The sequence below is a fragment of the Lathyrus oleraceus genome, chromosome 5, assembly GCF_024323335.1.
Source record: "Lathyrus oleraceus cultivar Zhongwan6 chromosome 5, CAAS_Psat_ZW6_1.0, whole genome shotgun sequence".
In the NCBI taxonomy this organism is placed as follows: Eukaryota; Viridiplantae; Streptophyta; class Magnoliopsida; order Fabales; family Fabaceae; genus Lathyrus; species Lathyrus oleraceus.
Genome location: NC_066583.1, coordinates 358,207,766 through 358,222,526, shown reverse-complemented (window position 1 = coordinate 358,222,526; position 14,761 = coordinate 358,207,766). Strand labels below are relative to the sequence as shown.

The following is a 14,761-nucleotide window of genomic DNA, read 5'->3' as shown; positions in this document are numbered from 1 at the left end:
TCCGATGTTGATGCTCTTCTAGAACATTTGTAGTTTCGATCAACTGAAGAGGGAGATGGTTCGTTGGTTAGATGGAAAAATACCAGAAGGGAAAAAAATTAGAAGTATTGAGAGACTCGGTAGTATATTTGGTTGGGTACGAGTCAAAACTGATAAGGATGCTAGGGAAATGATGTTTGGACGAGATGACATCAGTTTGATTGTTGTAATCAGTTAGAAATGTTCCGTTTTAAGTTTGCTTATATTGTAGTGATGTTTGTTGTTAACCTTGTTGTAACAAAAAGATAATGATATATACAAATCCAAGGTTACAAAAATTAAAAGGAGATACTATCTTATGATGCAGATGTTGCTCCTAGATTGGGACAATTGTTCTTATTGTGTCCTGGTTGACGATATATACTACATAGTCTTATCATTTTATCATTCGTATCCATTTATGTTCTAATACGCGTGCTGTTTGGACGTCCTTTTTTCTTTCTTCGCATCTCATCGTTGTGCCAAACTATTTCACCTTTATATGGAGGCCAGTACTCCTCCATTGGTAGCACTGAGAAGCTTTTATTATACACATTCATGATGTTAACGGCCTTGTAAACATCAGATAGATGGTTGTAAGCGTCCTGGCAAGTATGTGCGCATGCCACAATGACACAGGAGCAAGGAATACGGAAGACCTGGAGCTTTCCACAATCGCATCAACTTCTGTTTAGTTTGACAACATAGGATAAATTTGGCCTCCTCTCATTGTGGTCCATTGTTTCCTGTACACTGAAATTTTGCCTATGACGGTCAAAGACTATAACCGCGTGTGTGCTAACTTTGATACTTTCCTCTTTCATCACTTTCATACAACATTCACTGAATATTTGACCCGACATTAACATTGCACTCCATCTTTCACCTCTGGTTGCGAAGGTAGAAGCCAATCTATAATAGGCTGTTCTGACTAAAGCGGTTATTGGTAGATTCCTAATGCCTTTGAATATGCTGTTCATGCATTCCACAAGGTTTGTTGTCATGTGGTCCCATCGACAACCTCCACCAAATGCTCTTGTCCACTGCTCTACTGATATGTTATCCACCCATCTTCCTGCATCTGCATTAGACAATCTAATTTCATCACGGTAATATTGAAATGACGAATGAGTTAGAGCATACCCATCATTAACCCCTTTTTTGCGAATGTTCTTATCTTTGATTGCACACATGAAGTTTTGTGCGATATGTCTAATGCAATAGACATGGGTAGAAGGAGAAGCATGCCATCCGTTATAATGATTATTGTAAGCACTCTCAATGGCAAACAGAGATATGCTTGTGGAGCGACATGTGTTCTGAGATGTCGAAGAAAGAAATCCAAACTACCAGCGGTTTCACCTTCAACCAGAGCAAAGGCAATGGGAAAGATTTTGTTGTTGCCGTCTTGTGCAACAGCCATAAGCAAAGTACCCTTGTATTTTCCGTATAACCATGTTCCATCAATTTGAATCATAGGTTTGCAGAATGCAAAACCTTTGATGCACGGTTCAAACGCCCAAAAGAGGCGGTGAAAGATTCTATTTCCAGCAACACAGGTTCCGTCTGGCGTAAATGCTGGCAATGTCTCCATAATTGCAACAGTTCCTGGTACGTATGTTTTTAGGACCCATAAAAACCGTGACAATTCTTTGTATGAATCCTCCCAGTTGCCGAATACCTGTTCAACAACCTTTGTCCTCACAACCCACACTTTCTTGTAAGATGGAGTATAATTATATCTTGTGACGATATGAGATATTATTATACTCACCTTCACTGACGGGTCTTTGTTAACTAGCGACAAAATGTTTTGACATATCAATGCAAAGCTTAATTTATGGTGATCTTGTTCAACATTAGTTGCAATGCAACTGTGATGTGGGTCTATAGAAGCTATCTCCCAAGATTCACTTCTCTTTTTGTGAGACGCAGCCAACCAAAACTTGCAAAGGATGTTACGACATCGATGACATACCTTCTCGAATCAGTGCGTTTCACAGTGAAATCTACAGAGTTATTCATGTTAAATTTTTTGATAGCTCGCACACATTCTTCTTTAGTGCGGAACATGTCTCCCACTTTTAACTCACCCTCTGATCGTGGATAAGGGTTATAAAAAATACTGTTGGATGTTTCATCGTCATGCAGATCCATGTTTGTCATATGTTGAGGCGAATTATATACATGACTTGGAGGTAATGGCGTTGGTTGATCATCATCTTCAATGTTGTTTTCAACATATGATCGATTTGTGTCTCAGTCTCTTCTTCTTCTTCATCAACGATGTTGACTTCTGTTTCTGCTTCTGGGTTGGCGTCATCTGAGTTTCCTGAATCAAATTCATCAGATTCAACTTGATTAGTTATCTGAGATTGCTGAGATGGTATACTTGGTTGAATAGTAATATATAACTCAATAGAGTTGCAACCAGAATGTTGGTGACTAACAAACATATATTCAACATCTTCATCATCCCATACCTTCAGCGGGAAAAATTTGTATTGACTGTTCTAAAAAAAATTGGATTTTGATACGTGATCTGTAACACAAGACCAGATCCTAAGCATGATTCAATTCATTTTTTCAAATGCAAGAAATTTGATTTTTCTCTTAATCGTAAGTCGGATAATATCGGTGTTTCGAAAATAAAACCCGTATAACTCAGACTCATATGTCTCACCATTGCAGTGAACATTGATAGTATATTTTGGTGCAAATGACATTGTAATATTTCTTGTGCAGACGCAAAGTAATTTTTTGGTGCAAATGGATTTGTGTTGATTATTGGATGTAGATAGTAAGACACTTAAATAGGTAAGTGATGTGTCAAACATGCAAAGCTAGAGGTAAGTGATGTGTCAAGCATGCAAGCAAGACATAAGTGATGTGTCAAACATGCAAGCTAGAGGGAAGTCATGTGTCAATCGTGCAAGCCCTAACACCAGTCCAATTGGCGCTAGCCTGTAATGCTTATACATGGGTGTCAGTCCAATTTGCGCCACCTTGTCTTCCATGTAGACCTCGTAACTAAGCATGCAGAGTCATGCACGCGCCAAGCTAGGTTAACATGTAGCATGCATGAAAGCCTAGGGGAAGCACTACTTTGATTGGCGTTAGCATGTGACAATTTCACATGGGCGCAAAACCATTTGACATACACATGCAATCACCATTATCCATGCATTCATACTTTTGCATGTCACACCTTATAAATAGCCAAGAAAGTCTCACATTTTTTCCTCACCAACACTCACTTCTTCCTCAATAACAACAACTGTTTCATCTGTAACAACCACTTTTTCAGCATTTACTCTGACAAGATGTCTCTCCTTACAATGGGTGAATCGCACAAAGGCACAGTTGCAAACATAACAACTTATGTAAGCGTTTAATTCTTCTATTATTTGTCTAGAATAATTTTTAATAACGATACTTAATTTGTTGTTTATCTTTTATAAAATAACGTATTTTGTTGTTTCTTTTATAGGATGTTTCTAGGTTTCGAACTTGGGTCCACGAATTTGTACACATGGACCCGATGATTCAACCGTATGTCAAACTCGCCGGTTTTGGACATATAAGCAAAATAATGTGTTGGTCGGTGGATAATAAATTCATTCTTGCGTTATGTGAAATATGGCGTCCCGAGACACACATATTCTGGTTTCCAACCGGTGAATGTACAATGACGTTAGAGGACGTCTACATGTCATTGTGACTGCCTATCGAAGGTAAGGCAGTAAACGGTAAAACCAACTATGTGAATTCAATTTGCATGTATCTCTTGGATGCTGATTTGTTAGATGATAACTCGAGAGGTCAATGTATACTCCTTTCATGTCTTAAGGCATATTATAACAACTTACAGTTAGATGAGAATTCTACCGAAAAGGCTTGAATAATAAAAACTAGGTGTTACATTATGCTTTTAATTGGTTCATTTTTATTTCCCGAAGGTAGTGGTTCTAGTATGCATGTTATGTATTTACCTTTACTAAGACATGTAGATAGAATATGAAGTTACAGTTGGGGATCCGCTTGTTTGACTTATCTTTATAGCTCTTTGTGTAAAAATTCACACAAAGACACATCTACCTTTTCTGGATGTGTTGTTTTGCTCCAAGCATGGGGTTGGTCTAGACTACCGTCCCTAGTGCCCATCAACAACAACCCTTTCACATTCCCGTATGCACAAAAGTAAGTTCTTAAAAATGGAATATATTTACTTACTTTACCGATTATTATCTCTAAATAATATTTTTTACCTTTATGGTGCAGATGGTCGGCACATGGTATGAGTTATAACAGATGTCCTAGACACTTATTACCTAGTATCACAATCTCTTGGATCACCTTCGACTGACAGATGTATGGCCATTAACCTAACTATTTCGTAATAATTTGTTAATTTCTTCTACCAAATTTATAATCTAACATATGTTCACATTTCATTTCATTTCATTTGGCTTCCATATCTAAATTTGGATCATGACCATGAAATCAACGAACAAGACGCAACCGTTTGGACTGCATGCACATCGATCATAAGATTCACCATTGTGGAGATGCACAATACTGATCGTGTTAATTTGCAGTTCGTTATGCTTTAACACATCTCAGATCCCCCAGAAAACCTAGGAGAATGGCATCTACACAAAGTTAACGACCAATAGAACTTTAACCCATGGCAAAGCTTCGCTAGATCTGAGTGTCGCAAATGGAAGCAGCGCCAAGACCATGTCTTAATAGACGCTGTGACGACAACTGAAGAAAAACTAAGTCGTAATTATATGGCTTGGTACAGATCGGTTGAATTTGAGTTTATCGTCGAGGATATGTACCTATACGACCCACGCCAGGCAACTTACATACCAGAAGACTCAACATCTAACCCCTAACAACATTGTCAGACCAACTACTCACAACCCCTTATCCATCAAACTTTCCGATCCACAAACACATAAACATACAACCCTAACATTCCATACACCCAACCACAATACCAAGAGCGTACCCTGTACCAACACTAATAACTAGATCATCATCAAGACACCCAACATCGCTATGCACCCAACACATCGCCCTACCATAGTCGCCTTAGGCAAAACACTCAACGATCATTTAACACCAACCGTCCATCCTCCTACCATAGCCAAGAATCCCAAACATCTTAAAACTAAAACCTTCAACAACCATATGTCTACCAAACACCACATTAGTCATTTCAACCTTTCCTCGACGCATCATTCACACCAATGTTTCCCTTCAATCGTCCATGTCTCCCTCCAACAAGTCAAACACAACCCAACTACTCTGGCATGGGTCATGAACTCAGCTATGGCGATACCCCTTCAATGCATACACAAGACTACGCTGATTTGTCTGACTATCTGAGGCAATCTCCTGCAGTTGATGGTGATGTTCCTGGGCCCTCAGATACTCAAACACCTGGGATGAATCATCAACGTGGGTTAGGGCCACGAGTTCGGGTAGCTAGGGGATGTGGGACCGAAAGTCAGTTAGGTGATTCCGGTCATCGACATTAGTCTTTTTTTTTTTGTAAACGGGCATTAATATTAATATGAATTGGTTTGATTTCGACTTTATTTATCATGTACAATGTTTTTCAAAAAAAATAAAAATAGAAAACACACACAGGTTTCAAACCAATTGGCACCTCCTTTAAAGCTTAACACATAGGCGCCAATTGGATTGGCAACACAAGGAGCACTAGCCAATCCAATTGGTGCCTCCTCTCTAAGTTTAAGAGCTGGCGCCAATTCATCTGGCGCCTCCTCTTCAAAGTGGAGTAGATTGAGATTTTTTTTAAAAATAAGGCTATTTTAGGATTCTTTTTGAAAAACAAGGATATTTGGGTAAAAAATTCTTCTTCTTCCTCACGTGATATCTTGAAAATTTGCTTTATAATTTCCGCTTGCCTATTCCACAGTCTACAGATTCTAAAATGGGGTCCTTATCTCCTCATTTACAAAATTCTACGTGTCATCCTCAAATTCCCCCTCTTAGATTTCATATTCTCTATCATTTGCTCAAGATACCAAAACTCTTCATAGATTCCTCATTTCCTCACTCAAATTTCTTCTCTTCATGTTTTTCTAAACCAAAACCCCTCCACCCTTTACCTAGAACATCAAGAAATTCATCCCACCTTCATCGCCCAAACCCATAATCAAGCACACATACCAAAGCAAAATACCAAAAACTTCAAACATTTAAAAAAAAAATCAAGAACACTCTTAAAAATTAATCCAAAAACGAGATTCCATTCAACTTTCATATCACCTTCATTACTCCAAATATATAACCAATAACTCTCCAAGAATTCCTCCAACTCCCATATTTGGTTAAACCTTCGTCGCACCTTCATCCCTAAAAAAAACATAGCCCTGATATTCATCAACAATCTTTCTATCCATTGTTCAAACAACACTTAAATGATCCCATTTTTCAATTACCTCCTTCATCAACAACAAATTTCCCAGAAAATCCATTACTTGTTCATACCTCCATATTCTCTTCATCTCCTTAACCACCCAAATCTGCAAAATCCATCCACCCTTATCCAGAAACTCATCAAAACTAATTCTCTTAATACATGAAAGCCAACCAAACTCCTTTTCCTCTCCGATCCTCCTTCTTCTCAAAACCAACCTTCTCAGAACATCCTAAATTTACAAAAAACCCTAAACTATCTTTCATGGACGAAGTTATTCAATTAATGAAAAATAATCTTTAACTAATGATCAAACTATTTTGGTATTGTGATGTTCTGATACATCCTTCCTATCTTTCTTTCCATCTCTGCATATTTTTTTAGTTGATTGGTTTTCACCTTGATTTAGTTGTTGCCGATGTAATGAAGTTGAAGAAAAATACATGAAGAAGATAAATCTAGAAATATAAGAATGACTATTAGAGTTATATACTTTTTTTTCTTTATAGTTAGATAGAGAAGAATAATTTTTACCTACTAGTGTTCTTTTGGTTCTTTTGGATGGAGATGAATACCTATTAACAGATATGTAAAACATAAGTCAAAATATAGTTTCAACAAATTAGAAAAAGTGAGTAAAAATGGTAAGTTAAAACAAATATGAAAAAGAGAGAAAAATTAGGAAAAGATTGATAAGAAGATAAAACATCTCTAAAAGATAGAGATAATAAAATTCGAAACTATAAGCATGAGAGAAGATATATAGTGAATAAAAATGGGGAAAGAAGGATTTGAATTCAAAAAAGAGAAAAGTGAGAGCAAATATGTAAAATTGAAGTGATAGAAGAGAAAAAATTGAGATACATTGATGAACCTAAGAGACAATTGGTAAGGAATGAACCAGAGAGACAATTAGTTAGATAAAGTAATTTTTGGACATCAAAAGTCCTCATTATAGACACATGGCAGACTGTAGGATGAGGGTAAAATTGGATTCTCCACATCCCTTAGTTTTCTTATATTATAGATTATTGTCCGAGATTCCTATAAAATGGTGCTGTAACATTAAACAATATACCAATTTTTTTATACCATATTTCAGGTTTAAGCAAATTTCATTTTCCTTGATTTCTATCATGTAAGAGTTTCTAAGTTGTTGTTGCTTTGAACAAGTCTCTCCAAAGCATATGTTACTCTATTTTCACTGCAATATAGATTTTGATTTCATCTATATTATAATCTCTTATCATGCGTATGTTTTTATTCATAGGTTTGCATGCTTTAAATATGATTATGCATGAGTTGTTTTTCTAAGGTTTAGGGTCATGAGAACTATCTTGTGACATACATCCTATTGATTTCCAATCATTTCGTTACGAGAAAGTTTATAAGACTTGTTCTGGATTTTTGATTTTTAACATAGATGTCTCTATGAAAGTAAAATAATTTAGATACCATTCACATGTTGAAAGAGTGTGCATTGGTATCCAATAGAGAAATACCAGACAATTGAGTTGATGTTACAAAAATGTCTCAAATATCGATAAAAAAAGTCTAATTTTATAGATGTGCTTAAAATCGATTCTAAACAAACATGATATACTGACGAAAGTAGGTAGCCTTTTGGCTAGAACAAGACAACACAATGACGAAAGTAGACGTTGTCTAGTTTTTCTATTTTTCTAGAAATTTAGTTCATTTTTTTTTGTAATGATTTGAGTCTACATGAGTTTGTTAGAGATAAGAATCATGAACTCTAAGTCATGTTTTAAATATTTTTATTTACTAAAATGAAAATAATATTCTAAACAAAATTATTGATTGCCTTAGATAAACACTAAAATAATAGAACTCGGTACTCGAAATTAGTCTATGAGATACAATAATTTTTTATACTACTTCGTTATAGTCATACGATTGCAGCGTGTCAAGTTTTTGACGCTGTTGTCATAGACAATATTTTGATATTATTATTATTATAGTTTAGGGAATCTTGTTGAATCGTTAAACGAAATCAAGCGCTATTTTCACGATAGACACTGATTACAACAAAGATCTAAGCGATGATTGAAAACACTAATCACCCTCTTAAAAAGTACATTATCCATCAAATAAAGAATCACATTCGAAAATAGTTCGTCCCGTCATAAAGGCTAACAACTTCCAGTTTAAGCCCTCATTGTTATCCACGGTACAACAAAACCAATTTTCTAGTGCACCGACAAATGACTTGAATTTGCATCTGCCCGTTTTTGTTGAATTTTGCGATACTATAAAAATGAACGAAGTAGACTCAGTCACCATTCAATTAAGAGTTTCCCATTTTCCTTAAGGGATAGAGGAAGAGCGTGGTTGCAGTCCCTGCTATCGAATTCCATAACGACATGGAATGAAATAAAATTTGCATTTCTAGCACAATATTTTATGCCAAGCAGACTAATATAACTAAAGAATCAAATTATATGCTTTTAGCAGAATGATGGTGACTTTCTCTTCTAATCATTTGAGCGATTTAAGGAAATAATGAAATAATGTTCGTACCATGGGCTAAAAAAATGGCTCATAGTCCATACATTATATATATGATCTATTCTACTCTACAAGAATGACCTTAGATGTTGTTGTAGGATAATCCCTTACGAATAATTCATACGACGATGCTTATGCTCTTATTAAGGACATTGCATAAAATAACTACCAATGGGGTAACAAGTATGCTCCTATTGAAAAAACCATGCAAAAAGGTGGTTTGTACAAAGTCAATGGCTTTGACCATATAAGTGCTAAAGTAGATGCCCTTTACTAGAAGATTTATAATTTAAGCACCACCCCTGCAACTCCTGCCACTAAATTGTGAAATTTTCAGAGTAATTGCCATGTTGGGACTAGATGTAAATTAATGGTCTTAACCGAACCCACCTAAGATATGGCAAATTATTCCTATCTAAGAAATCCATATTCTAACATCTACAATCATGGTTGAAGAATTCATCCAAAATTCTCATACTAAAACAATTCTCCATAATTCATAGAAAATCCTATAGTTCCTGCTTCCCCCACTTGGTTTCCAAGGACAAAAGGGTGCCCTCACTCCCTGAAAGTCAAATCTCGAGATGCTGATGGAAAACATTGTTATGACTTAAACCCGACAAAAAATAGGACTTTAAGAGCCAGAACCTTTACACCAACGAAATGCTTTTTTAACTTGTGTCTAAAGTTGACACCATCGCTACCCATAATAAAATGTTAGAAACTCAAATTTTTTTAGGTAGCACAACAAATAAACATTGCAATGTTGTGAAGCGATAAAGAGCTAGAACTAGCTGATAATAAAAATGATGAATGAGAAGATGATGTGAGATATCCAATACCACCTACGAAGGAGGTTTTTATTGAGAAAGAAAAAGAAGAGCCATATGTAGCTCCTCCTCCGTATAAGCCCCCAATCTCATTCCTACAAAGATTCCCTGAGCGTAAATTGAGGAGCATTTTAAGAAATTTGTAGAGTTGCTGAAGAAGCTCCATACCAACATCCAAATTAACCAAAGCTCTATCTCAGATGCCTTCGTATGTCAATTTTTTGAAGGAAATCCTATCTAATAAGTGCAGGTTTGATAACAATGGAACAATTATGCTCACTAAAGAGTGTAATGCCATCATCCAGAATAAGCTAGCTCAAAAACTAAATTACTCGAGAAGTTTTTCAATTCCTCGCGTCATCAAAAACACTATCATAGACATAGATTTGTGCAATCTCAGGACAAGCGTCAGCTTGATGCGCCTGCATATTTGTGAAAGACTAGATCTTGACGAGGTTAAACCTACAAAAATGTCTATACAGTTGGCCGATAAATCCATAAAATACTCGGTAGGAATAGTGGAAGATGTCCCTATTAGGATCAGTCAACTGTACATACCCACCGATTTCGTAGTCATGGATATAGAGGAAGATACTCATATCTCAATCCTTTCAGGAAGACCCTTTTTGGCCATTGTTGCTGCCATAATTGATGTGAAGAAGTGGAATCTTACTTTTGAGGTAGGTGACGAGAAAATATAATTTATCCTGTCCAAATTTATGAAAAACCTGTCTATCATCGATTCCTGTTGCCAATTTGATATCACAAACGAATGTGTTACAAAGTATTCGTCAGAACCACTTTCTACATATGGGTTGGAGGCGTGTCTGGCTGAGAGAGTTAACCCTATGAATAATGAAGCCAAATCATATGAAATCCTCCTGGATAAAAATCCAGGTGTGCAAGACCAATGCTTCAAATTGCTCAAAACACATACTGAAAGTAAGGATAAGCCAAGGATAAAGTTGAAACCACTCCTCTAAACTCTCATATACAAGTTTTTGGATGAGGAATTAAACCATCCAGTCATCATAAAGGATGAACTGGGAAAGAGTGAGCCTTAACAACTGGTAGTTATCCAAAAAAGATACCCAAAAGCTACATGGTCCACCATCGACGATCTAAAGGGAATAAGTCCCTCTATTTGGATGCATAAAATTATGCTAGAGGAGTATCACAAGCCTTATAGAGAGAATTAGAGGAGATTAAGTCCCAACATGATATAGATGGTTAAAAATGAGGTGATGAAACTCCTAGATGTTGGGGTAATATACATAATCTTAGACACCAAGTGGTCAATTTTGTCCAGGTAATACCTAAGAATAGGGAATAACTGTGATTAAAAATGACAAGGATGAGTCACTTGCTACTAGAATTATAACGGGGTGAACGATGTATATCGATTACAGAAAGTTAAACAAAGCTCCAAGAAAAGATCACTTTCCATTCCTGCTTACTGACCATGTGCTAAAGGGCTTAGCAAAACACTCCCATTTTTTCTATTTAGATGGATATTCCAAGTTTTCCAAATTCTTATTCATCTAAGTGGTCAAGAGAAATAACCTTTGTAACCCTATTTCCCCGACTCAACATTTAATTAAATAATTTGATATAACTCAACAAATAGAGTGTCACACATACTTCATCATAAAATAAGACCACAATTAAAACTTTCAGAAATAAGCAGCGGAAAACCAATAAGTTTAGCATATAAATCTCAACAACAATGAATGAGAAAGTTGTTCAACAATCCTCAAAAGAAATAAGACATGCAACAAAAGAAAACATAGAACAACTCGTTCCCCAGTGTTATATATCATAAATAACTAAAGAGGCACATCACCATCATCTAGCATCAATCATCTACTCTTGCACCTGATCGCCTGTATCCCAGAGGAGCACAAACGCAATAACAAACAAAAAGAGGTGAGAATACGCTCAAATAAATTAACGGTGCAAAACATAGCAAGGGTAGAAATCACACATCACAATCATTGATATAATCAATTCACAACAACACCTCATATCCATAAATCACCCACACATCATCAACGATCATAATCCAAAGATATCATTCATCATAACAACAATATCAACTCAATCACAATGCATGTATATATGCAATACGACAACACCTTAACGCCCAACTCGCTCCTGATCACACCACTAGATCAGAGCATGCCAAAATTGTTACTGATAATCACCATAGAAACAGTAACGATTCACCGAATCCCTATTTATGGAATTCAGCTACTCGTTCCCAATTCCACATCTGAAGCAGATCATATCAAAATCGTTACTGATTACACTACTACAAATAATACATTTCGTGACAAAGCTTTCACATAACCCTACCAAAAACTGAGGTGAAAGGTCAAGACGCGCCATGATTTATATTACTTTTTATTAAATACCAAACCGAGGGGAAAAATATTTTTGGACATGCTTCGAATCCATACATCAACAATTTATGTTTTCATTTCTTTAAAATTGGTGTTTTTCTTTTTGTTTTATTTTTAATTTATAAATTAATGATCTATTCCTTTGGTTATATTTAATAACCGAGGGATTAAATTATTATATTTTACTATAAAAGTACTCGTTAATCAAATTTTACCCAACACCTAACTTATATGTAGCTGCTCCAAAGTCTTACGCATCATTATTTAGGATGGATTGCAAGACAGAAAAAATGTTCAATTTTCTTCAATATTGAACAAAATATTTTTTCTGCCATTGCAATCTATCTCACATATTGATGTTTATGTTGTTGTTGTATTTTTGTAATAAACTTTCTATGTTGTCAATAAAAGAAAACATTGAGAAATTTATTGCTTTCCTCGGTTGATAACATTGAGAAATTTATTCCTAAAAACAATAATCTATTTCTATTTCATGTTCTCTTTCATGTTCTTTGTCATGTGAAAGCATTTTTCATGAAAAACATTTGCTAAAGATAATGAAATCTGTTTGGGATTGATTGCAAGTACAACAAAAAAATCTCTTAGTTGGAACATATAACTTATCAGAAATTTAAAAAGATATGTTATTTTCCAAGAATATTGTCAAACTCTTGATTTATTTGAACAATTTATTTTATTACTATGTGTAAGCGATATAAATATAAAACAAAAGCCTTTCTCCTCGGTTTTTAACAGAAACTGAGAGGTATGTGACACTTGAGTTGGAACATATTTTATTATTCTTTTTATCTAAAAAGAAATAGATTTTACCTCAGTTTTTAGTAATAACCGAAGTAAAATATTTTATTGGAACATATTTTATTGAGGTAAAATATAAGTGTGTTTCTTCACCTTCCTTAAACAAATCTTTGTCGTTCATTTAATGAGTATCACCGCTCAAGATACTGCCATTAGTGATCCTCGTGAAACCTAAAAGCCTTATTTATGAAACCCTCTATGTTTAATCAGAGTATTGTATCAATGTGATAGATTGCAAGATCAGAAAAGTTTAAGTTTTTAATATGTGGTTGGTGAGAGTACTGCATTTACTTTACAAGTGATGGATTGCAAGTGCAAAAAATTATTTGGGATTCAAGGTTTGTGTTCTTATATAATCATATAACTAAATATTTATTTTATTTATCAAACTTTTCTTTTGTTTTATATCAGAAACAAATTAATGAAAAAGCCATAGAGAATATATTGCATTCAACATTTGATATTCCTCAAGATCAATAAAACGAGGATCCCCAACATTTTCTCTTATCTAAGACATCCAACATTTTTTTCACCAACAACGATGACGATGAAGAACAACATTTTTATTTTAATATTCTATGTAAACAATGTAATATTTTGTGTAAACAATGTAGTTTGTAAACAAATTAATTTATTAATATTCTGTGTAAACAATTTAATGAGTATTTAAAAAAATATATCTTTTCACTCGGTTTTGTTATAAAATCGAGAGGTATATGATGCTAGTTTGGAAAACAAAAAAAGCAATTCCTGGGGTTCGAACTCATGATCATTTAAACTAACCTCTCGGTTATTTTGAAATCGAGGGGTAAAATTCCCATTTTTCATGTCATCCTTTGTTACCTCGGCATTGTAACCGAGGTGAAATCAATTTTGCGTCGGATATGACATGTGTTATTTTTAGTAGTGTTGCTCACCATTGAATAAACAACGCTTTAATGTTCCCATGATACGGGAATCAGCTACTCGCTCTCGATCCCACCACTGGAACAAAATCCACCACCAAATTGAAGTTCACACATAAATGATGCATAAAAAATGTACAATTACGCCAAATAAGGCCACCAACATGACATAACATATTCATGATTACATTATGACTCACCATTTCATAATTTACACAAGCATGACAACAACATACTTATTCACATATCATATTAATATTTATGCACAACAATAATTTACCGATCATAATTATGTAATTAATTATAATACTTTACATAATTATACATACAATTATCAATAATCATTCATGCATCAACATCAACATCAACATCACTCCTTATGAGGTATTCATCAATTCAATCGATCATAATAATTAAAAGTTCTTTCATCATCATTAATCGTCACATAATATTACTCTTTAAGGAAAATAATTTATTCAAGCTATTAAATATATATTCAGTCTCTTATGGAATCACCATGAGATAGCACTACACGTTAGCTTTCCAACGCTTCAAACCGCGCTTCAAATGGATTCACGAAACTCAAGTTATGATAAAAACAATATTTTGAACAAAATCTGCCTTCATGATTCAAATCATGTGTAATCTGTGATTCAAATAAAATTAGAAAAAGGCCACCAGGAGGCTATGATTTGAATCAAACTTCATAGTGTAACCCCATGATTCGAATCAAATCAATCTACAATGTTTTTCTGCTAACTTCTCACCATTTAAGGTCTTTCGGACCTTCGATTTCGATTC

The 14,761-nt window shown here is 34.9% G+C and overlaps 1 non-coding gene across 1 annotated transcript; it reads right to left on the bottom strand.

The window, feature by feature from the left end:
• Nucleotides 1-8,918: 8,918 nt before the first annotated feature.
• Nucleotides 8,919-9,024, bottom strand: LOC127089641 (small nucleolar RNA R71). Its single transcript, XR_007791209.1, has one exon. It is a non-coding gene; the product is annotated as a small nucleolar RNA R71 (small nucleolar RNA).
• Nucleotides 9,025-14,761: the final 5,737 nt, after the last annotated feature.